At 31.9% G+C, this 24,089-nt stretch overlaps 1 long non-coding RNA gene across 1 annotated transcript; it reads right to left on the bottom strand.

Annotated features, from left to right (window-relative positions):
• Nucleotides 1–7,063: 7,063 nt before the first annotated feature.
• LOC116419219 lies at nucleotides 7,064–20,006 on the bottom strand. The gene is made up of 3 exons (XR_004229472.1): nucleotides 19,945–20,006; nucleotides 11,500–11,671; nucleotides 7,064–8,457 (listed from the first exon to the last, which is right to left on the bottom strand). It is a non-coding gene; the product is annotated as an uncharacterized LOC116419219 (long non-coding RNA).
• Between the last annotated feature and the right edge of the window lie 4,083 nt (nucleotides 20,007–24,089).

Below are 24,089 nucleotides of genomic sequence, written 5' to 3' on the forward strand. Positions count from 1 at the left end.
AGCCTAATTTTCTTTTTTTTTCTCTTTCTCTTAACATTTTCTCTTTTCCTTAATACTATTTTATTTTTTCAGTCACATGTAAAGATAAATTTTAATATTCATTTTTATAAGATTTTGATTTCCAAATATTTTTTCTACCTTCCTTCTTAACTGGTCTGTTCCCCAAGACAGTAAGCAATCTGATATAGGTTATACACATACAATCACCCTAAATATATTTATATATTTGTCATATTATAAAAGAAAAATCTGCACAAGAGGAAAAAAACACAAGAAAGAAAAAGCAAACAAATACAAACAAACAAAGGTAAAAATAGTATGCTTCAATTTGTACTCAGTCTCTGTAGTTCTCCCTTTGGTTACAGGTAGTCTATTGGAATTGTCTTGGATCATCACTTTGCTAAAAAGAGCTAAATATATCAAAGCTGATCATTGCATAATCTTGCTAATACTATATGCAATGTTGTCCTGATTCTGTTCAAGCATTCCCTCAGCATCAGTTCATATAAGTCTTTTCAATCTTATTTTCAAATGTTCATTTACTCAGATCTTCCACTTCCACTCAGATCTTCCAATGACTGACAGTATCAAAGATCTAATAAAGATTAGATGAACAAATATTGTATGTAAATATCTGTTCTATCTCTGGCATTTCTCCTGGAATAGTCAAGCAGCAAACACTACATTGTGTGGTCCTCATTCCTTTCTGGAGTCATACTGGCTTTTGAGTAAATGACCAATCTTCCTGGTGAAGGATCAGCCTATTAAGGAGGATTCTAGCAAGAATCCTGTCAGCAATAACTAGGAGAAAAGCCCTCTCCTTCCCCATGATTGTCACAGGACAACTTAATTCTCTTTCATTTATAAAGATGGAAAATAGAGACATCCTTGAATTCCTGGGGGATAGACCTCCTCTTGCCATGTAATCTGGGCAATTTCCATCACCTTTTATATATGCAGTCGGTCCACTGCCATGCAAATCTCAGCTGGAATACAATCAGCACCAGATGCTTTGCCACACAAGAGGAACCTAAAGGCATTCAAAATTTTTCCTTTAGTTGGAAGTTCAGTTAGAGAAGGATTCATTTTAACCTGAGGTACATGGTCAATGGCTTTAACTTTGATTGATGATGGTCTGTTGAGAATGATATGGGAATCCTTGCCAGGATCATGTCCTTATCACTTATCAATGTGATTTGATCAATACTAAATAGATGAGATACATCATTTGTCTTTGTCTCTTAAATGGTCATCAAAAGAAGTGCTTTTGACTGTTACTATCAGTGTAATATTGATTTTCATCTGCTTTCTTACTGAGTCAAGAACCCTGTCTCTCTCCATGCTTTGTTTGTACTTTATTTTTGATAGAGTTAAACACTGTCTTCTTAGAATTGAATGAACTGACTGGACCTTTTTTCTTTTCTTTTCTTTTTTTTAATCAGCTTCTTAATTTCCCTATCAAATCAAACTTGGTGTATATGAATGTTCTAGCACAGATGAGTAAATGCAATGTGATACATCAAATCTCTGAAAATACATGTCAAACATGTATTGGCTCAGCTTTCCCTGCAAATTAACAACAATCAGTTCTAACTCCAAGAAATGCTCTAATCTGTTGACATTAAATTTTCTGTTAGTCATCTTGCCTTGGGAACACCACTCTTGTTAAATGGAAAAGTTTAGCTTGGAGAGGATAAGTCTATCTATGATCATTCCAGCACTTTGTACCACACATCACCTTTGTCACTCTCACATTCTGACTTTTCTCTTTACAATGACAAATGATACTGTTTGATGATCATTAGTTTGCATCCATGAAGTTTTATTGCATTTAAGTAAATGCAATGTTGGTGACAGATGTCATGAAACACAAATCTTCAGTAGTAAGTGACCACTGCCTGTTGCATTTTGGCTTTTTTCTTTCCAAGGACTTCCTGCCATACATATCTAATAATCTATGACTACTTTTGTATTAAAGTCACCCAGAATTATAAACTAGTCTTCTTTTAGCCCATTGATGGTGGGGGTCTCCAGGCCTCATAATTTTTCTTTTATCTCATCAGAGTTCATCTTAATGGGAGTATAGGCACTGATGATGATAGGTGATCACGTTGTCATGAATCTGTCATTCACTCCTTTTGGTATACATAGAAGCTTGTTGACTAGATTAATTTTGATTGCAAAACCTATGCTAGTTTCACAGCAGTCCCCTTCACTGTGACTAATCCAGTGAAATATATATCCAGATTCAGCTTCAGTAAGTTTTCCTTCATTTTGTACTCAGGGCTGCTATTTAGATATCATATCTACTGAGTTCTCTCACAACAAGAGCTGTTTGTATTTCAGGTCTATTGGATTTTCTGTTGTTTATAAGTATACATGTACCAATGGTGAGTGGAATTATCTTTGCAGAAGGTTCTTTTGTGTTTCAACCACAGAGTGGAATCCCTATCTGCCATCAGAGTTGTAAGGCACTTTTTCTAGCCTCTTCCTTATACCAGGAAGTGAGCAATGCAGTCCTTAAAAGACTGCTCTAATACCTAATGTGAACTGCTTATGTGTAGGGTTGTGAATACAGTTTCCAGTGTATCGTTACCTGCTTTTTCACCACTTGCTTCTTATCAGGACTTTGAAGTATGTAAAAATGATAAAGTGGTATGGGTGATGTCTTTTGACATGTATATAAATTGAATCTAAGTGAGACTGAATTGTGTGAAGTCCCAGCCTCGCTCTCTCCTCTAGAGTCACTGGAGTTTAGTGACAGTACAAAAATCAAGACAACTGGTGATTGCTTGGGATGCACTGAATAATCTTAGTGTCTTTACTATCAAACCAAGCTCTAAACTCACCACAGCGCCTGCTTCAGTTGCTTTCATGGCTGTTGTAACTGGCTTGCCATTTCTTAAGTAAGTAAAAAAGATTTAAACCATCCATGTATATTTTAAATATTATTATAGACACTAAGATATCTTCTTTTCTTGCTTGGGGAATTGTATAAATTGGAATTCTCTATAGTGCTAGGTGTGTACAAGTCCAATGTTAATACTCTATGTTGTTCTATTGAAGTAACATACCATAGGGGGAAAAATTGTGAATTCATGGTGCCTATTTCCAGCAATCTTTATTCATTGGGTTCCTTTTATAATTCTGAATATTGTTTGTATAGTGCTTTAGTGCCTTTGATCTGATATCCTTTGATGCACACAAGTAAGATGACAATACTTTACACAAGTTACCAACTCATTTATCATAGAATGATCCCTGCACCAATATTCATTGATAAATTTGCATATGTGCTTTGGATGAACCATTTTCAAACAAAAGTTTCTTTATTCCTGTAAAATCTAATAGAAAGATTTTGTGATTTAAATTAACAGTCTATTAGCAACTGGAGGAAAAACAAGAAGTTCATTTATATTGGTTCATTCTCGAATACAGAAAGGTATTGCTCTTTCTTTTTCTCTACTCCCATCTCCAAAAGAAGCATTTAACATGCAACAAAAAATGCAACAATTATGCTATAAAAGAATCATTAGTTCATCAGAATACATTAGAATAGATATGTGTAAAGCTAATTAAACTCATGCTATAATTACCCTTCATTATAAAAATGAAAAACAAATCATGAATATTTGCTTAGCTTAATTAGCCAGCAGTATTAATGTGGAGTTGGTTTAAATTAATCTGTGTATCGTTCTGTATTTCTTTTCTTAATTTTCTATTTTCTTGGCTAATGAAGACATAACTTTTTATATTTTTTCCTCATTAACTATATGAGTGCTGCACAAACTTTCTTTTCTGCCTTTATGACCCTCACTCCCACCTGACAAACAATTCTCTGAGTTAGCCATTGTGAGGGCTAGATGAGTTAGTGAGTCAAATTGGAATAGAACTATGTAGGGGAATTTGAAAAGGTAGCAGGGAGCAAAATGAGATAAAATGAAGAATGAGAGAAAGAAGAGGAACATAGAAAATTGGGAAAATAAAATGAGGGGAAATTCCGGATTAACAGTATTCATACTTTTTTATACTCCTATTAGTGTCAAGTTATCAATAAATAATTCTCCATTATACTACTGATAACATATTTTGTATGAATGAATCAAGAAATTTATAAACCCAGAAATTCTGAAAAAAAAAGTTATAAGAGCATTAATTCATAATCTCCCAAAGGCAAACAAACACAATTTAATCTATCCATGTTTCCTGGGAAGGAATATTTAAGAAAAATGATCATATTTTCCAAAAGTTATCAAGGATAGGTGATTATTGAACTTTCCCTGGCAACTTTTATCTTCCTTTAGGGACCTAGCATACCTTGTACACCTATATTGTTTTATATTGTCCTTATCAATGAGATCAAGTCACGGGTTCGTGCCCTGACTGGGTCAAGCAATTTCCCATGAAAACTTAAGTCAACTATACTTATACCAATAATTTATATGTTATTATACTTTAAATTTTAATAAAAGTTAATAAATCTTAATTTTAAAATTTGTAAAACATTCTATAAATATATTTCATTTTAACCTCATAGCAACTCTGGGAGATGGGCACTATTATTTTTCCCATTTTATGGATAAAGAAATTGAGGCAAACAGTGATTGAATGATAGCTAGTAAATATCTTTTTTTAATAATAGCTTTTTATTTTCCAAATACATGCAAAGATACACACATCATTCACCCCCACAAAATCTTGTGTTCTAAATCTTTCTCCCTCTCTTCCCTCCATTCCCCTTTCCTAGACAGCAAGCAATCAAATATGGGTTAAACACGTGTACTTCTTCAGCTAATAAATATCTGAGGCTACCTCTGAATACAGTTCTTCTCTAAGTCCAATATTCTATCTAGTGCACTACTTTGAAAATGCATGTTCCCAGAGATAAGGTGCTAAGTTAATAGATCACTGTGTAAAATATCAGATTCAGTTGTTGTGTTTGTGTTGGTTGGTTTTGCCGAACTTTTTTTTGAAGTTTCTATTTGCTTTGTTATTTTAAAAATTGTTTTCTTGAAGAGGAGTTGAGTAGATACATATTGGAAACTATAAGTGATGCTAAGTGTTTTTTAAAAATATGTTCTTGGTCACCCAGGAAGCTGTTGAAAGAGTCTGAATGTCTTGTATCAAAAGCAAATTCATTTAGTGATTTGGCTTATGATTTCATTAGTATAGGTAGCTTCCTATGAGAAAATTTTACCTATTAATTCATATTGCAAATATTTTTTAAGCAAAAGTCTTAGAGAGGTATTGGAGTATTGAAAAATTATATGATTTGCCCAATCACATAAATACAGTATATATTAGAGATGAGACTGTCCTTTAGCTATTATTTTATAATACCTTTATGAATGCCTTATTAAATTTTATTTTATTAGAGTAAAATCAATCTTCTGTCTTATCATTATTTCTACTCTTTGTTTGTGTCATTTTGTGTGTTAACTAGGCCTGATTTTCTTATGAAAGTTTGATGTCTTTATCCAAGTTAGGGAAACATTGTTAAAGATTCCTTTTTTGCTTTATTTTTTTTTTTTTTTTTTTTTTTTTTTTTTTTTTTTTTTTTTTTTTTTTTTGCTGCTGCTTCTTTTTTGGAAGGGGGTAATTTTTAAAATATTACATTTAAATACAAAATGAGAAAAGAAAAAATACATTTCCATGTACACAGCAGACCATAAGAAAGGATTCAATTTAAAAAATCTATTTCAAGAAAACCTACATAATAAATACTACACATTGCTTACAAAACTGCCCAGATTTTCTTTGCTTCTTTATTTTCTTTTGTTCTTTGATATGCACTTTTTACTTTATTTTTCCCCTTCCTTTCCCCCTACCCCAAAGAAGGTTACCATTAAGCATATATAAATATATAAGTGTATATATATATAAATAAACATATATATATATATATATATATATATACATAGATATCTATAAACATAAATATTTAAACACACACACACATACACATACACATATATATAAAAAGCCATACATCCTTATTTCCTCCTATCATCTATTTCTCTGAAGGTGAATAGAATCTTCTTTTATAAGTTCAAGTCTTTTAATGTTTTTCTAAATTAATCAGCTCATTGTTTCCTATACCACAGAAATATTCCTTTCTGGATTCATATAGAATCTTATATAGAATCTGGATTCATATAAAACATTTTCCTTCACAGGATCTTTGAGGTTAATAATTTTTAATGATGGTAAGAATGATTGGTAACTATATACAAGGTTCTACTGGTTCTGCTCATTTCACTCTTCATTTTTTTCATGGAGCTCTCTTCATGTTTTTCTAAAATAATTTGAGATCACCATTTCTTATAGAAGAATAATATTTCATCATGAACATATACCAAAATTGGTTTAGCCATTTCTCAGTTAATGGACATCCTTGCAAATTCCAGGGTTTTTTTTGCCACCAAGAGAGCTACTATAAATCTAGCCCTTATGGATGTGGATTTGACCCTTTAGGCTCCGCCCATCTTCCATTCTCAATAAAATTTTTCCTAGTTGCCATTACATTCCTCCTATTCGACCTAGAAATCCTCCTACCACTACCCTGAGCCATCCAACTATGAACTACCAATACTATACTTGCCCTATCATACTCCCTCATCATCCTACTTACAGATGGCCTAGCATACGAATGGTTCCAAAAAGGTCTTGAATGGACCGAATAGGTTTTTAATCTAATTAAGATAATTGATTTCAACTCAATAAATCATGGTATTTTAGAACACATAGGTTCTTTTCCATTTTTCCTCATCATTGTGGTGAAAAGATCTAATAGTGGTATTATTGAGAAAAAGGATAGATAGATAGATAAATAGATAGTTAAATATTAAACTATCTATACCCTAGTTTAATAACTCTTTAGGCATAATTCTAAATCTCTCTCCAAATTGGTTAAAACAGTTTGCAATTCTATTAACAATGAATAAGATCCCAAGTTTTCCACATTCCCTCTAACATTTGTCACTTTCTTCTATTATTTTTGCCTTTAGTAGGTATTAAAAAAATGTTTTCTCAAGGTTGTTTTAATTTGCATGTCTCTAATCAATAATGATTTAGAGCATTTTTCATATCACTATAAATTATTTTTATTTCTTCATTGAAAAATTGCCTGTTCATATCCTATGACCATTAACCAACTGGGAATTGAGCCACATTTTTGTAGATTTGACAAAGTTCTTTATATATTTGAAAGATGAGACTTTTATCTGAGTAATTGTCTATACATTTTTTTCCCTCAGTTTTCTTCTTTCCTTATGATCTAGGTTACATTTGTTTTATTTGTACAAAGCCTTTTTAATTTAATGTAATCGCAATTATTCCTTTTACATATCACATTACTCTATCTCTTGTTTGTTCATAAATTATTCACTTATTCATAAATCTGATAGTAATATGTTTCATATTCTTCAAATTTTCTTGTAATATCTTCCTTTATAATGGTGTAAGGTATTGGTCTATATCCAATTTCTGCCAGCTCTCTTTCCAGTTTTACCAACAATTTTTATTAAACAATGGATTGATATCCCAAAAACTTAACCCTTTACAATTGAGAAATTGGGAACTGAGAAGAGCAACTGTATTTTATCTTTGCTGTGTCAAACACTGGGTAACTATATTTGTTTGCCACTGTAGCTGCATGTCTAGTGTATTCTACTGTTCAACCTTTCTATTTCTTAACCAGTGCAAGATAATTTTAACAATTACTGTCTTTCTTATAATATAGCTTAAGATCTGGTACTGCTAAATCTCCTTCCTTTGCATTTTTTTCCATTGATTCCTTTTACATTCTTGACCTTCTGTTTTTCCAAATGAATTTTGTTATCATTTTGTTAGAGATTCTTTTTAAACTGACATGAAAACATCAATGACTACTCTATAAACCTGGTTATTCAACCAGCTCCAAATCTACCTGCAATCTAATCTATTTAGCCCATATCTCTTAAGTTGATAGGATGCATGGTGGATAAAATACCAGGCCTAGAGTCCAGAAGACTCATCTTTCTAAGTTCAAATCCAGCCTGATCTATTTTTTAAGGAAGGCATTCTGATTCCTTTGTAACCATTGCTTCCTCTCCTAATGGAGATAACTACTAGTCAACTTGATGCTATATTCAGTAATTTTTCTAGGAGCTGAAGTCAAATTCAGTGACATAATTTATAGACTTTATACTCTTCTCTTTTTTTTTGAAACTTGGGCTAACATTTTTTTTTACTCTAATATTGTAGTTCCTTGCCCATTTACCACAATGCTTCAAATATAATAAAAAATGATTTGTAATTCTTATCTTCTAGTTCTTTCAGTATCTAAGGATGTAGTTCATCTGAGTCAGGTGGCTTAAAATCACCAGGCACAGCTAGTTGCTCTATTCTATCTTCTTATTCATATTAGGTAACAATTCCCTCTTTTTGTTCTGTTCCTTCTCAGCCAAAGGTCATATTCTGTGAGAGAAAAGAGAAGAAAAAGAGAAGAACAGCTTTATTTTCTCTTTGTTGCCAAGTTTAGCATCATTTCACCCAAACTAAGCATCAATCCCTTTCCTCCCCATCTCTGAACTTCTTTCCTAAATAGTTTAAAAAACAAAGCTTTCTTATTGTCCTTAGATTTCCTATTTTCATCTCTCTCTAAGCTTTAGCACTCTTGATACTGTTCTTACAGGATTGTGACACACTTTGTATTTATTTTCTTTTAAATGCCCTTGCTTCTATTTTCCATATATATATATAATTTTTGAAATATAAGTTAATTAGACTTAATTAACTCTCTGTGCATCTATGCTGGTACCTTTAGAAAATTCTTATTTTTTTCTTATCAGTATTCAGTTTGCAACTTGATTTTGGTAGGTCATTATTATCTTTTTCACATATGAAAAATAGATTATAAATTCATTTTTAAACAAAGTTATTGCTAAAATCTTGAAGCAATTTTGCTTAAAGATTAATGCTTTAAATTATCTGGTTTTCTGTTGTTTTTCAAATAAAAAGCAGGACTAGGACAACTTAAATTTGAGGAATAAATACATACACACACATACATATACATGCTTTTTTATAATTTTCTAATTGAGCTGCATTTGATAAGTTAATATTTTGTTTGCTTAAAAGTTGCATTAGTATGTAGAAATATGTTTACTATGCTAATATATATAACCTATATCAGATTTCTGTCTTGGAGAGGGATAGGGAAAGGGGAGAGGAAAAAATGGAAATCAAAATCTTATAAAAATGTCAAAAACTAATAAAAACATTTTAAAAATGAAAAAGACTGTACAAGTCTACTTATTCTAGAACAAGTTCTTTATCCGGACTCCACAGATGCTCAAGGGGTCCAAGGAGAGATTCAAGGAATCCATGATCTTGGATGAGAAAAATATACTTATTTCTGTTTGCACTAATTTGCAATGGAAATTTAGTGTTCCCTTCTATTATTTAAAAGCATTATTCTGAGAAAAGGTCCATAGACTCCATCCCTATCAAAGGTATCTGTATCTATATATGACATAGTCTTTAAAATATTTCATCTTTCATGTACAAATTAAGCTATAGTACAATTCTATTCATATGAACGACAAACCTCTTTAAAAATTTTTATAACTTTTGTTATTATTTTGAAATTACTCCAACTTTTTATATGAGTTATAAAGAAAAATAAATGTACTGACCATTTCTTCATCATAAGAGTTATTAATATGAATTGCAAAGGGATGCTGAAAAAATTTACTCAAATTAATTCAGAGAGCCAATTCCTACAAATATGTTGCACATCATTGATTTAAGTTTATGTGTTACTGGGTAATATTTTCTAAAGCATCAATCAAAAAACCTTTTTGGAAGCAATTTGTCTAAATGTATTTTCTTCCCAAAGGGAATACATTTCCCCGTATTTAACAGATATAAACATTTTATCCCATTTGCAAAAATTTCTGAAATTTTGAGTTGAAATAGTTCTTTAAACGACATCTTTGTTGATTTCTATAATTTTATATTACATGAAAAATAATTTCAGAAACAGGCTTTTATTAACTTCCTATATCTTTTGTGGAATTCTATGTGTTGCTTGATTGACACTTATTGAAATGCATCACATTGTTGTTTCTCAATGTCCATTTTAAAGATTTTATAAAAGAACAGATATGATGGATCACTGACGTGCTGTCACATGAAACTTTCCCCTTTCCTCTCAACTCTAATGAAAAAATTTGCTTTCCACTTAACTAACAAGTTTTTCTTTGAAACTTGTTGAACTTGTTTTTTAACTTAGTAACAATGCTGACCAAAGATACTTAGATTTTCATCTCTTTTATCCAGATATGAGAGGAAACTCTTAGGCTTTTATTCACACTGAGTAAGAGGTCTAAACAATTTTTTATGTTAAACTAAAAATGTTACTATTATATGCCTATTATCAGTATTTTGTTTAGTGATATGCTGATTAAAAATAATTTTGTTTTAATTTACTGTTAGAAATATATGTGCTTCTATTATGCAGTGTCATATTAACCAGAATAAACTAATGATTTTTAAAAATATATTGTACTTATTTTTAGTCAGTCAATAAATATTTATTAGATACCTACTATGTACCAGGCACAGTGCTAAATGACGGGGATACAAAGAAGGACAAAAATATTTCTGTTTTCAAGAATCTTAGTCTAATGGGAGAGACAACATGAAAACAACCAACTGATAATCTGGAAGAATGCTACTGTTGGAACAGCAAAGATATTTTTGCACTTTCCCAGTGCTAATAGTAGTGTTAATTTTGTATAAATCTTTAAGATTTACAAAGATGTTTCCAATGAAAATAAGCGGTATACACATTTTTTAATCCCAATTTATAGGTGAAACTCAGGGAGGTTAAATAATTTACATATATTCACATAATCCTAGATATAGGATTCAGTTATCTTTTTGAGAAATGTCATGCAACAAACCTTAATAGTAATTTAAAAATTTATTTTGATGATTATCTAGAAATAACAAAAAAAGATATTTCAGCATTAACAAGTATATTTTCTTAGCTGAGGAAAAGAGAAGACAGCATGTGCCAGACAAATCAAACCACCACCTTGACCACCATCTCCCCCTCAAACTTCAAAGGGAGGAATCATAGAACCCTGAACCCCAAGTGTTCTCCAAACCATGAGACTTGCTTCCAAGCTTATCTCCATAACCATTGTTTAGGGAAGAAATCATTGTGGAGAAATCAGTCTACCAACAACACACCACCAGCAACAGTAGCTGACTGCTTGCTACCAACAGGTATTTGAGCATAGGAATTCTGCAAGTGGCAGTGCCCCTTTGACCACCTATGCTGCTTCTATCCCAGTCTTCATAGCCATAATTCATGAATGTAACCTCTACAGAGAAGGGATCAGCCATCCCCATCAATTATAAATTAACTGCCACCTGAAGCAGCAAAGCATCCTTTTGGGGAGCAGAAGATAACAACCTTTAAACATATCAAACCATTTTTATTACCACCTTGACCTTTATGTCTCTTCAGATACTGATGGGGACTGTCCAAGATTCTTAACCCTAAAGTCTTGGGAATAGCAATGGTGTTTTAGTTCAGTGAATTCAGCCATCATTCTGAGAAGCAATCCTTGTTTGAGATACAGTATGGCAACTGCGACTGCTGGTGTTCCAGAAATATCTATTGAAGACATAGAAAATAAAGTTGTTCTTGCTTTCAAAGTCCTTTGCACAGTCGAATGATTCAATATCCAAAAACAGATACAATTTTAATTGTGTAAATACCATTAAAGAAGAGGCATTACCATTAGCTTTGCTACTATATCCAAAGGATTATGGGATCTTTCCATTTAATTTACAGCTCTAATATTTTATAGACATATTTTATCCCATTAGACTGTGAATTCCTTGAGAATAAGGACTATCTTGCTTTTTTTTTTATTTGGATCCCCAATCTTAGCAAATAATAAGAGCTTAAAAATTGATTTATTTACCTTTCTGAATATTAAATGCCAGAATAGCCATAGTTCATAAATATACACTAAGATCTATTCAAATTAATGACACATTCAGGTTCCTTAAGTAATCACTATGTGACACTATCTGAGAAGGTTGGTTATATAGGTGATGGAGCAGCTCCAATTTTTTTTTTTATTTATTCATTCCTTCCATATACTTCATTTCTGCTCCTATTAGAGGAGAGCGCATGAGTTTCCTAGGTTCACACCTTTATTATGTTACTCAATTCAGAGACAAGGAGCTGCACAGAGTATACTTGCACTCATCATCTGAATCTTGTTTATCCATGATTCCTTATCCTAAGAGTAAATAGTCCTAAATCATGAGATTGTTTTCTGTTATTTAAAATTTTATGAGTTATTCTTAAAAGGTCAAAACTTTTGAGTCCTTCACAATTTACAGCTGTGATCACCCCAAACCAGTGTGAAGCTCTAGATTCAAACCCCTGTCCTGAGTAAGTCTTTGTATTTAAAGCTGTTCAGTGGTTTCCTCCATTGTCATCTCTCCATTCAAAATTAACAGATATGAATTCCAGGACACTCAGTTTTACATAATCGTAGTTTCATATGAAAAAAAAAGGCCAGGAATTAAAAACAGTTTAATGAAATAGAAAAATTATGGAGGATATGCTTGCCAATTGCCAGTCTAGGGAAAGGAGAACTTAAACCTTCACTATCCTTTCACTAATCTCAAGGAGCAAAAATAGCCAGCAAAATAGCCAGCTATTCCCACTTCATACGATTTCTCAGGAATCTGACTAGGCAGAGCAGTGAGCAGGAAAGAGCTCTGGCAACATCAGCATTTCCAGTTTTAATGCCCTTCATTTAAATCATCCCTTGGAATCCTTCCATTTTCCTGATCATTAGACTGATGCCCACCATTATGCTAATACCATCATGCTTTCTTTTCTTTAAACCCAACCTGAACTTTGCACTCAGATGCTTGAATTCAGCATCCTCCTTTTTTAGTTTAGCAATCATTCTACCTAGAGAAAGAGAAAACCCCTACTGTCAAAATCTACAGTTCCCGGACGTCTTTGGGTGCTCATGAGGAAATCAGTGAATATCTGATTATATTCATATAAGCAAAATATTTGTATACCAACTTGAATTTCCTTTATTTAATCTACTATTACATCCTTAAAAATAAAGATTAGTAAAACTTAGAGGTCCACATATTTTAGGATAATGATATGTTTAGATGCTTAACCTGCCAAATAAAATTATTACATTGGACCTAATTAAATAGCTGTCAAATTGCTATCCAGAGGAGTTAGCAGCTGCTTCTATTTAAGGCTTCTGTGTTTGTGTATGTGTGTGTTATCTCCTCCCTACCCCATTAATTCATTTAGAGTATGATCTAGAGAGTTACTCTCTCTCTCCTCTAGGGTTGCATTCCCCTAGCAATGTACTGGGAGAGAATGGAATGGAGAGCAGCTGCTCCCCATTTGCTATTTGAATTTTTCATTAATACCTGTAACCTGCCCCTTCCTTATTATTTCATCAATAACCTCACCTCCCTTTCTGGATTCCAGTTCTCTTTTTTAACCATAGGGTGAGTAAATGAGTTAAATATATATATTTTCATTTCTATTTTAAGTAGTTTAAATTAATTGGCTTAACAAATTTTGTAGCAGTTTGACAAAGTAACTTTAAACTGAGATATATTTAATTATAATTCTCTAGAATACAATTGTGAATTTCACAGTTTTTTCTACAAATCATATTGCATTTTTCAGTCAGGTTTTGGATTCCTATCAGTAGTTTCATTAAATCTTTCATATGTTCTGGAAAAGCCTCTTTTAAAATTTTTTCACTTAATGGTATTTTTTTCCAATTACATGTAAAGATAGTTTTCAACATTCATTCTTGTAAGATTTTAAGTTGCAAATTTTTAAGCCTTCTTTAATTTGTCTTGCTTTCCCCCACTAACGTAAACTTGTTGTCAAATCCCCTTCTTATTAAGGCCTAAATAATTTTAAGTCTCTTAAAATAATAGCATTTATATAGCACTTTCACATTTGTAGAGCATTTTACATATGTTATCCCATTTGATCCTCGCAATAGTCCTATGAGAGAAATACAATTGGCACCCTCATATTTTAGATGGGGAAACAGAAGCAGATTGAAATCAAATGACTTTTCTAGAAGCACACAGCTGATAAATATGAGGCAGGATTTTAACTCAGTTCTTCCTACCTCTAAGCATAGCATTCTATTTACATTGCTAGTTGACCACCTAAAAAATGTTTCATATGAATAAATATATATGAAATACCAGAATGTATCTAATTGTTATATGAATTTAGAAATGAATTTTTCACTAATTACATTTTTGGAAATGACTTTCTCATAATAGCAATAAATTGTACAAATGAACTTTTAACTCTTTTCTAGCATAATATAATATATAAATAAGATATATACTATATATACTTATAACATAAGTTTATAAATATAGGTATACACACACTATATAAGTCAGTCTCAGGGCTGTTAGTCATGATAAGAAGCATATATTGTATATCTATTGTTTTCAATGTCAGAATGGAATAATAGTTTCTCTAGAAATACTTCACATATTATCAAAAATGATTTATAAAATTTGTTATAAATCAATAATTTCAATAATTATGGTTTTTAAAACTTACAAAATCAATTTGTCAATATGAAGAATATCACAGGATCATAATATTTAAAGATAAAAAGGGCCTTAGAGATAAATGAGTCCAATTTTTTATTTCTTTTTTTCCCAGATGAAATAAAATAAGACTCAGATGCTGTGACTTCTTCAAAGGCACAGGTACTAAATAGCAAACTTGGAATTCAAAGCCAGGCCTTCAAATTCTAAATGTTCCTTTCACAATATATTCCTTGGGAGGAACAATTAAGTGTAGTGAGTATGATGATAAAGTATTTGGTTTCAATGCTCTTCACTTTAGACATGGTGTCAATTTTCTTCTGTTATTCATTAGCTCCCAGCTAAGCTTTTCAGTCTACAAGGTGTCTATAGGTGTACAAAGCCTTCATTGAAAGCAGTGAATTTTAATAAGGGTTTTAATAAAGGAGATGCCATCATTTAAAAAAAAAATTAGCACTCTAACTCTCTACTGGCTCAAAATCTTGTCAGCATTTTTGATTCCTGTCCCAATTTGCTTTCCTTATCTAGACTAATTCTCTTTGATTCTTTGAACATTAAATTTCATTCTTTGGATCTGGTATTAAGTTCCACATTCAAGAGTTCATCAATGAAAACAATGTGTACCTTTTCCCAGATCCGACATGAGGGATTCAACTTTGAAAACGCACTTGTAAACAATCCTGGGACAAAGCAGTCATCCATTCACAAAGTATAAATGGAAACAGCTTAAGTTAGTGGACATTTGACAGGTTAAGTGGTAAAACAGAGCTTCTAGTGGGCACATAACTGTGGTAAATTCAAAACTTTGCAGAAAATATGAGATCACATGAATTTCTTGGGGTTACAGGGATTTCATTCTGGGGAATCTCCTCAAAGGTAAATGAGGAAGTGGGGAAAGTGGAGAGGAAGTACAGGATAGCTAAGAGAACTGAATCCTTGAGACATAGCTCTTTGTAAATCGTATTATGCTTCAAAGACAACTATATCTGATCATTGCTTGCCCTGAACAGGGATATCCAAAGCCTCAAATTGGAACCTCTATGGCATGAGCCAATGCAGCAGCATACTATTAAAGCAGCTGTCCCTACAAGCTGGACTTTGTCCCAGTTCCATGAACTCCTGATCCCTGGGATAAACACACACACACACACACACACACACACACACACACACATATATATATATGAAACCAATGTAGGAACTCCCCTCACCACTCAAGGTTAATTTCTATTTCCTCCTACTATATAAATGAGAATAGAGGCACAAGATTTTGTAACTGAAATATGTGACTAGATTATGAAAAGGATAGCATTCTGTTACAAAAGGATAGCATTCTGTTACATAATTATTTTATGTGCTGATATTTTTTAAAATAATATTTTACTTCCTCCTAATTACAAGTTAAAACAATTTTTAACATTTAAAAAATTTTTTTGAACTCCATATTCTATCTTTTCTTTGCTTGGTTTTCCTTTCCCTGTTAAGCAATCTGAAATTGGTTATATACATGAAATCATGTAAAACACATTTCTATGTCATTTTGTGAAAGAAAACTTGAATCTAAAAAACAAAGAAAGAAAGAAAGAAAAAGAAAAATAGTATGCTTTTGTATTTAGAAGCTGTGAGTTATTTTTCTGTAGTTTTTCATCATGAGTCCTTTGGGCTTGCTTTGGATCATTTTGTGGCACATAGTCAAATCATTCCAGTTGTTCATCATACAATAATGTTGTAATGGTGTATACTGTTCTCCTGGTTCTGCTTACTTTTGTTCTGCATCAATTCCTAAACATAATTCCTAAATTGTTTTCCTTATCATCAGATGTGAATTCCCTGGGAAGAATATCAACTTAATTATATCTTCTAAATAAATAATCTACTTTTTCAGCTAATTTGGATAACTATATTTTCGTCATAACATTGTGTTGTTTTTATGAAAAATCTGAAAGAATGTCATTTAAGAAAGTAAATTATTGTCCCTAATGCAGCAATATAGAAATTAACCTGCACCTAAGTCATAGAGTTGAAAGGCAGCTTGTCCAGACCTAGACCAAAATTTTAAAGTGCTGCAACAAAGAACAGTACTAATATGAGTGTCTGAATCTAACTCTCTCATTTCTGTCTCCGAATAAGACAAATATAATTAACTGCTAATAATCCAAAAATTATTTGTCCAATATATAGATAAAACATATTCATCACTTTTTGTTCTTCTCACTCTTATAATTTGCTTTTTGTCATTTTGATGGAAGTCTGTTCTATCTTCAAAGAATAAAGAAACAAAAGGGAAAAAGAAACAAAACTCCAAAAACATCTCTTTTGCTCTGTTTTTAAAAGGATATTTGAAGGAGAAAAGAGATTGAAACAAATGTGCAAAATTGGTTTTTTGAATTAGCAATTTATTCATGTTTCCTCTGTCCCTTATTAGCAAATATTAGCTGCATTTGAATTAACATGAAATCTAGTGGCATAAAAATTAAATTATGAGTCAATTTCCCCCAATAAAAATTGCAAATAAATAAATACATAAACAGATCTATAGAGCAGAGGCACTTTTTCATTTCTACATCCATATCCTGGCAAGTCAGGGAGTTCTTGAATAGTATGAGCTTAAAATAGACCCAAATCTACCCCTTATATATAAATTCTACTAATATAGTTAAATATCATTTAGAGAGATAAAAATCAAATTTAGATTGTTGCATTATAATACACTTTAAGTTTCAAATCTAATGCTTGGACACACTAAATATTTTACAAAAGACTAGATTATATAGAGACCTAATTCCAACAATTATAATAAAGAATAGTGTTTTAAATGTTTAAAAGTTGATTGAATGAAAGGATGTGAATTTAATTATTATGTACTTTCTTTTGTGGAATATAAAGGCCAGAATATAATCTTATCTATACATGCCTATATGTATACACACACACACACACACACACACACATATATATATAAATTTCAATTATGCCGCATTTACCTATGACTTAGTTTTGAAATTTAAGGAAAACTAAGATCAAATCCATTCATTTAAATTCCAGAAGTAGGTAACTATATGTAAAAAAAGTGATTATTGTTCTGCATGTTATACATAGAAAGTATATTAAATTTATGATATGTGATCTGAAGGGCACTGAACAGCATAATACATTCAAAATAGTCTTTCCTGCTATGTGTAACTAGTACTTGAAATTAAATTATTAAATATTTATTCTTTTAGAATGCTATAACAATGAAAAATCCTTTAGTTGAGAGTATTTGACAGATTAATGTACACATTAGCCTCCTAACTGGTCTCCTTCCCTCTAGTCCCTCCTTATTCTAATCCTTCTTCCAAAAAGCTCACTAAATGATTTTCGTTTATCTCAGATCTGACTATTCAATAAATTCCAAAAGTTTCTTACTAGCCATTGGATAAAATATTAACTACTCTTTTTAGCTTTTACAATCTTCACAAGCCAGCCTCAAATTTATCTTTCCTGCCTCACTAACCTTTTCATCCCTCTCCAAGTATATTGTTGGTTTAACTCTATAAGACTTCCTCTTCTAATCCTTATATCCTGGTATCTTTCCCCTACCCTCACCCTTTTGTCTTTCAGCTTGATTTGATGGTACATTTTTCCACCATTAGAATGTAAGCTACTTGAAGTCAGTGAATTATCTTTCTTTTGATTCCTATTTTTAATCCCAGCATTTAGCATAATGTCTGGTACTTAGTAAGCACTTAATAAATGTTTGTCTATTGATTGGCAAACTAAACTTGTCTTTATTCCTTTAAAAGATAAATACTTAAACTCCTTTCTTAGTACATTTGTACTAGTCAACTGCCATACCTGAACTACAATTCTTCTTCATCCCCTTCTTACAGCATCCCTTTGCTGTTTCAAGATGTAGCACATGCATGGCTTTCTGCATGAAGCTTTTTCTGATTCCTTCAAGTGCTAGTGTGTTCCTCTTTTCAAATTACCTTGTATGTAACTATTTTGTTTTTATTCATATTTATTCTTTTCACAAATATACTTTCACTTATTTTTTATTTCATTAGAACACAAACTCCTTGTAAATGAGAATTTTTCAGTCCTATCTGTATCATAAGCACCTAGAATACAGAAGATGCTAAATCTTATTGATTGCCTGATTGATAACAGAGACTAAAGTCTTGTGTGAATAAGACAGAGAATATGTCTTATTTTCTATGGAAGGAACAGGAACAACATTGGACAAAAGATACCAAAGAAAAACTATTTATGGCATCATTTTTCCTGGGTAAGTCCTGCTATCAACCATATGATACTGGATTCATGTCAACCAGTTGAGAGTGATCATGTATGTACAAGTATATGGGGACCCTTTGAGCTAGAGAAGTACCACTAATCATTTACCCTAAGCAAGTCAAAGATAAAGAAAAGTGTCATATATAGCAAAATATTCACAGCAACACTTTGAAGTTCCTTCAAGAAGTAGAAACAAAATAGATGCTGATCAGTCATAGAATGGCTAAACAAACTATGGCACATGAATATAATGGAATATTAACCTATATTGAAACAATGTAACAAATTCAGAAAACCATGACAAGACCTATGTAAAGACATAGAGACTGGGCTAAGAAGAAGAAAAAAGGTACACAAAGAAATAAGCAAAACAAAGAAAATCACAAACTATATATAGTTAACTATATATAGAAAACTATATATATATATATATATATATATATATATATATATATGTAACTAGAAAACAGTAAATGGAAAGGAAAAAAATGGAACTGAACAGTGTGAAACTATAATAATCAAACTCTTCCCATGAGTGAAGATGATAAAGTACACTTCCCTTCCTTTCTTTTTTTTCTAGAGATGGGTGACTTTGGGGATAGAACACTTGCTTTCCTATCAAACTCAGTTGATGTGGTGGTCTATCTTTCTGAGTTGTATTATTTCCTTCTCTTTCTTTTAAAAATATTTTTGTTACAAAGGATATTTTGCCAGATAGAGGAAGTATATATTTAGAAATGAAGATAATGCATGAATAAATATATCAATCAAAGCTGAATTATAAATTAAATTACCTAAACTCTGGAAGCATTCTTGAACACATACAAAATTAAAAGATAACTGTAGAGAGCCACAGATAGTGGGGGAACTCTGGGTCAAGATATAAGACCCTTCAGCCCAGAGGGAACCTGCTGACAATGTCTGGGTCAGCTCCCCATCTTCCTTTGGAGTGTCTCACCCTTCATGAGAAGTCAAGGCATGATAACCTGTGTTCTATTTGAACCAAGGGATACTTACAGTAAAGAGGTATTTACATATTAATAACAGGATGCTTATAATTAGCATTTGTGCAGTGTGCTCTGGTGATGTGGTGATGTAATGGTACTGTAGTTGGCACTTGCTTAGTATGCTGTGGTGATGTAATAGTACTATGGTTAGCTCATGCTCAGTGTGCAGTAGTGATGTAATTATACCAAGGCATTTAGGGGCTTAGAGGACTTGAAATATAAAAGGACTCCATCTTTGACCAGCCTTGTGGGTCCCGACTTCATCACTCCTCCACCAAGACCAAGGACTCGGGCTAGTTCCGAGATCCTCCAGATAGCTAGTCCAGATGGTACATTTTAGCACTCCAACATAGGGGCTCTAGAAAGCATAGTACATTTTGGCACCACAACTTGGGGGCTCTAGAAAGCACACTACAGATAACAATGCTGGATGAAAATTTTAAGCAACCAAATTTTAATTAATTTAATTAATATAGAATATTACATTTTCATGCTGAATTTTATGTAACATTTTTCTACCATGGCCACTGTTTTCTCATTTTTATCATCAATAACCCAGTTATCAACCACCTATGCATGACACAATTAAAAAGCTGCAGTTTTATTTAGAAAAAATTTTCTGCTTCAGCTCAAGTGTTAGAATGCTTTATATAACCATGGCATACTTCATTTTAAGCAGTCTCTTACCCTCATTGCTAGGCTAAGGATAGCCTGCTGGGCTCTATCTACACAGGATCAAAGGAAAACTCCCCATGCTTTATTTACAAAGACAAATTTAATGGGTAACCAAGGTACTTATTTCATTGAACTGACCAGTGTGCCTTTGAACTTCTATATCCACTGAGCCAAAAACCAGACTCCAAAAGTAGAGAAGAATCCCTTGAATCTGGAAAATGTTCTTAGTGGATTTGGTCTGCTTTCATCTTTGAACTGCATCCCATGGATGTTAGTTATGCCATAAGCACATATGAAAAGTTATTTCAAGACATAGCTATTCAATTCAATAAGCATTTATCATCTCATGTCTATAAAAATACTATGCTGAGGGAAAAGTTAAATGTAGATCAAACTTAGTCTTTGCCTTGATAGAAGTTGCAGTGTTCTAATCTGTAACTTAAAACTAAACAAAATCTTATGTACTCTAAAAAGTCATTCAATTTAATATAAAATCTAAATTTTAGTATTTTAGCTCAGACTTCCAAATTATAATTCATCTCTAAATTGGATACCTGGATATAGGACTATTTACCTTGTAAAATCTCATACTAAATTCAAGTGAAAATTTACTGTGTTTGGGGTAATAATAAAATGAATATTTATCATAAATTTATACATAAAACTCTATATAAAGCCCTAAACATGTACATATATTTGTATTCTATATACCATATTAAAAATGCTCATTCCCTTATGATAATGAGCTATTATCCATCAAAGTTTTATTCTGAAGCTTTGTCATGGCTTGGAGATAACAGTTGGATCAGAGAGGTCATGTAGAAAGCACAATAGCTGGCAGGTTCAGCCAAGCAAAAAAGGACTCATCTAGGAGTCTGACAATAAACTATATGTGCTGTCTAAAGACCACACTTGTTAAGTACAAAGAGTCTTGAGTTGTAGCTAAATGGGAGTTTAATAAAGCATATGCACAGAATTAGTTTCATCTTGTGCCCAATGACAATAAGAAATATAATTTCACAGAACATAAAGAAACCAATTATGCCAATTCTTTCATTTGCTTCTTTGAGAATATGCAAGTCTTATTTCAATTTAGCTACAACTTCTATAGATCTTATTTCATTTCTAGTGATCATTCCAATATAGATGTTGTTCAATTTCTCCTTCAAAGTAATGTCTTTGGGCAAAGATAGTACGTTAGGAATACCAAGAGTTCGTGTTCTAAAAGTGTGTGATTCTGAACATCTCCTGCCTCCTTTCTGCTGTGATGAATCCAACATGACTCAGGGAGTCACAAAGGACTGACCATTTAACATTTTTATTCATTTAATGTTTCTATGGTCAAAGAAATCATGACCTTATAGCTATCCTGCTGGTCATGAACCTCTCTGAACTTAACGAGGTTGGTCCTTGGAAAACAAAGGCAATATCTTAGTATAACTACACAATATAACCATGCTAAAACTTGGTCCAATTTGCACTCTCTTGGAATATCCTTTAAAAATCCAGAATAATGCCCATTCCACATTAAGACAATGGAGTAGATTTTTGTGGACCTGGAGAACCTCAATCTGTAGAAAACAATCAATATAATGAAGAAATTGAAAGAGGACAGAAACCCAAAGAATTCTGTGAAAGATTTAGGTAGGCCAAGTCATCTAAGGAGCCTTTGTAGATGAAACTGAAAGTGTAAAAATAGAAATGAAATGAAAAATACTTGTTTCTGATTTTATTGGTGACCAATATTCATCATATTTAGATTTTATCAGGACATGTTTCCTGTTCTATAATGTGAGGAAGTGGAAATACTAAATTAGGAAGAAAAGCTATACTTACAAGATGAAGAAACTTTGCAAGACGCAACAAAATCTTAAAAGTACTGGGGGATTAATTTTCAGATTATGACAGAGGGAAAAATACCAAATAAATGAAAAAGATCATGACTAATAGTAGTATTAGAAAAAAGTTAACTATGATATGTTTAATTACTAGCTTAAATGCCTTTATGATCTCCATAAATTCTATATAATAATGGTTTATCTATATTTCAAGGAGAGCTTTGCAAAAAAAAATGAAAGGGAAATATGTATATTATTTTTTGTATATTATTTTCTTCTGTATCTATTGTTTGACAATTTATAAAAAGCATTTGATTTGACTTAGTAAAGTGAAATTTTAAAGGCTCTTATAAAAGGTATCATTCAAATCATAAAAGATACATCACAGATATAACCTTTCAATAAATTGTTAAGTATCAACATCAAACAAGGCATAAAATCCTAAGGCATATGCTTATGAAATATGTTCAGCAGTTTTGGGAATAGTGTTTTGTGCCAAGTCCAAAGAGACAAGGGATACTTTTGGTAAGAAGGTTCTCTAGAAGCTTCTTTTGTGGCATTATAAGGAATGCATTTATTCCCAGAGCAATTCAGGGCTGTTTTAAAGATCTATAGTCACTCCAAAAAAGTTAGTCTGTCCATCAACATTGAAAAATCAAAATTTATTTGCCCAGATTAAAAAAACCACAATTATCCAAATAATGATTTATATAGTTGGACAGGCAACCCAGAGAGTTAGTCCTTCATTATGTCCATCAATATGAACGTATATGTGTGTCTACATACTTCTGCCTTTACAAGGCACTACTGAATGATAGTTGGACTTAGAATTGAAAAGAAGCAATACTATAGACTGAATTATATTTGGAAAACTATGAACTTTTGGAAATTCCAATGTTTCTTTTTGCAAATATCCATCTTTTTGATAAAATTTACCTTATGATGTCATATGGCTACAAATTATGTCACACAAAAGTTTTTAAAAGTTGCAAAATTACAAGTTACCCAAAAGGAAATGTAAAGATGAATGATAGATGTGAGTAGGATGCAATATAGTTCACATGATGACATATTTAAAAAGTAGTATAAAATCATAATTGAGAACATGTTACTTGAAAGAAGGCTTCTATAGTAAGAATGAAATATGATAGATTACAGTTCATGTATAAAAATGATTAAAAGAACCAGAAAGTACCCAGTGCATTCTAAAGATCATTTTTGAAAAGTTTAACAAAAGATATGGATAAGAATTCCATGGAATTAGAAGTTATAGAGAGATTATGATCTACAAATTGGAAAGATAGTATCAACAATACGATCATGTTTTATCCAATTAAAAAAGTAACCTCTAGAACTGAAAGAATGGTGGCAGACACTCTTCTCATGTCTCATAATTTTGACTTTCAACATGTGTCGAACTGCAGCAGAGTCAATAAAATTTTGACTTTTGCAATGCTTTCCATAATGTGAGGTGCCTGTACTGACTATTTCTTATTATGGTATATAAAGCTATAATTTGATTTATTAGAAATTTGTGCCTGCAAGTGCTATCCTTAATAAATCTGAATAATACTAAAGAATCAATATTGCTTGTAATAAAATATGTAGATGAATATACACACTTACATAGCTCTTTTAATAA

Source organism: Sarcophilus harrisii, chromosome 5 (assembly GCF_902635505.1).
Source record: "Sarcophilus harrisii chromosome 5, mSarHar1.11, whole genome shotgun sequence".
Classification (NCBI taxonomy): domain Eukaryota; kingdom Metazoa; phylum Chordata; class Mammalia; order Dasyuromorphia; family Dasyuridae; genus Sarcophilus; species Sarcophilus harrisii.